The following is a 2,500-nucleotide window of genomic DNA, read 5'->3' on the forward strand; positions in this document are numbered from 1 at the left end:
CCCCAGTGAGAATTGAACTCACGACTCCTGGTTTACAAGACCAGTGCTCTAACCTCTGAGCTATGGAGGCTTACACCTAAGAGTACGTTGTTATTTTGCTATTTATTTCCTTTTCTTTGTTGCTCTAATATTCACCATACATGTTGGATCTATTGATTCTTGTTGTGCATGAGAATAATACATGTCTGTGTGTCACCATAAACATCCGGTGTTGACATGTTGCTTGACTTTGGATTTCTCGATCAATTGATAAATAGATCAATCATTCAGTCAATCAATCAATCAATCACCGTGTACAATAGGACACACCAATATACCATGATCATCATCATCATCGTCGTCATCTGTCTTCCATCCTGACTTCTTTTGATTGGTTCAACAGTATCTGCCAAGCTGGAGTTCCCGTGTTTGTTTTGGAACAGTTTCTACTGCTGGGTGCCCCTCCTGACACCAACCCCTTTACAGAGTCTACTGGCTGCTTTTTCCTCTGGCTCCAGCATTAGTGAGGTTGCCAAATAACTGACAAAGCAAAGAAATATCCCCCTTGACTGTGTGGGTGTGTAGTAGATAGGAAAGTGACTTCATGCCTGGTGTTGAGAGACTGGAGTCTGAAGAAAGACAGGAACTGGTGTCCTACTACAGTGGAGGGACATGGCCCTCTTGCATTATATAAGGACGGCGGTAGAAGGAAGGAAAGCCAAGATGGTGATGACAAGGTGCCAAAGAGTACTTTGAAGGGATCAGAAGGTGAGTATAAAAGAGAATATGAACAGATGATTAGGGAGGGTGGGTAAGTTTGTAAAAGGGGTGAGAGGAGACTGATAGGGGTGAGGAGTGAATGTAGTGACTGGTGAACAAAGGTGGAGATGTGGTCAGGGGTAAGTATCAGTGTATGGGGCGAAGGAGGTGAAAGAAGTAATAGTGGTTCAGGACAGAGAATTGTTCAGCAGAATAGTTCAGTCTGGCCCTCATCCAGGACCCTTCGATGATTTCAAGGGAGCATGCCATCCATCGTGGCAGGGACCCAGCGCGTGTTCTTAATATGTCAACATTTGCCATTCCACTGTCCTGAAGCAAGTTGTCCAATTAAATTAGACATTTTCTCTCCCTGTTGATTCTGCCTTTCAACTGACAGCCGAAAGACCAGTTGACACACAGGGTCTTCAGGGTGCCTGATGCAATGAGCAGCAATCCTCATTCTTCTCTGCTGCATCTTCTTAGTCACTTGATAAAGTCTGTCTGACCCATGCTGGCATACAAAATTGGACGTTAAGATGAAGCTGATAAAAACAATGATGATCACAATGAATGACAATTGGAAGTTAAAAATATGAAAAAAAAAAATGTCACAAAGCCCCCAGTGAGAATCGAACTCACGACCCCTGGTTTACAAGACCAGTGCTCTAACCTCTGAGCTATGGAGGCTTGTACACAAAATGAGTTGTTATATTGCTATTTACATCCTTTTCTTTATCTTTCCTGATATTCACCATATGTTGGATCTATTGATTATTGCAGTATAATAAAAGTGTAGGTAGAGCAGGAGTAAGGAGTGTGTGAGTAGGAGGAGGAGAGAGTGAGAAACACACAGACAGAGATGGAGGTCAGAGGTATGTTGGGATGGAATTAGTGTGTGTGGCAATCAAATGTGTGTGTGGGCAGTATGAATGGCAGATATGGGAGGGTGTTAAGAATGAGATATGGTGGCCATAAGATGTAGCTGAGGGGACAGAGAGAGATTACTGGTAGCAAGGAATGTAATGATGATTAGAAAGTAAATTGGAAAGGCCCATCACTCGAAAGGAGCTTGGACACTTCGCCTCCATGAGGCCCAACATTTGAAAGGGACTCCGTGAGGCCCAATACTCAAAAGGAACTCAGTCACTTTGCCTCCATGCGGCCCAGGAGCTCAGCTACTTTGCCTCCATGAGATCTACCACTTGAAAGGAACTCAGCCATTTTGCCTCTGTAATGCCCAACACTCAAAAGAAACTCAGCCACTTTGCCTCCATGAGACCCGATGATCGAAAGGAGCTCAGCTACCTTGCCTCCGTCAGGTCTTCTCAAAAGGAAATGTATATATGTATGTATTTATGAAGTGGCTGTGTGCTAAAAAGGATGCTTACCAACCGCATAGTTCTGGGTTCAGTCCCACTGCAGGGCACCTTAAGTAAGTGCCTTCTAATATAGCCTTGGGCCAACCAAATCCTTGTGAGTGGATATGGTAGATGGAAACTGAAAGAAGCCCATTGTATATGTGTGTGTGTGTATGTGTGTGTGTGTGTGTGTGTATGCATGTGTGTGTGCATGTGTGTGTGTTTGAGTATGTCTGTGTCTGTGTCTATCCCCCGTTGCCACTTGACTACAGGTGTTGGTGTGTGTATGTACCTGTAACCTAGTGGTTCAGCAAAAGAGATGATAGAATAAGTACCAGACTTAACAAAAAAAAAAAAAGTACTTCAATTAATTGATTCAACAACAAAATTTTCAAGGCTGTGCC

General features: G+C 43.6%; 2 non-coding genes across 2 annotated transcripts in view; both read right to left on the reverse strand.

Annotated features, from left to right (window-relative positions):
• The window catches only part of Trnat-ugu (transfer RNA threonine (anticodon UGU)), a 73-nt gene extending 3 nt beyond the window's left edge, over positions 1 to 70 (reverse strand). The window contains exon 1 of the tRNA in view: positions 1 to 70. This exon is cut by the window's left edge and continues 3 nt beyond it. This is a non-coding gene — a tRNA (tRNA-Thr).
• Positions 71 to 1,352: 1,282 nt separating this feature from the next.
• Trnat-ugu (transfer RNA threonine (anticodon UGU)) lies at positions 1,353 to 1,425 on the reverse strand. Its single transcript has one exon. It is a non-coding gene; the product is annotated as a tRNA-Thr (tRNA).
• Between the last annotated feature and the right edge of the window lie 1,075 nt (positions 1,426 to 2,500).

The sequence above is a fragment of the Octopus bimaculoides genome, chromosome 26, assembly GCF_046866305.1.
Source record: "Octopus bimaculoides isolate indiv1 chromosome 26, ASM4686630v1, whole genome shotgun sequence".
Classification (NCBI taxonomy): Eukaryota; Metazoa; Mollusca; class Cephalopoda; order Octopoda; family Octopodidae; genus Octopus; species Octopus bimaculoides.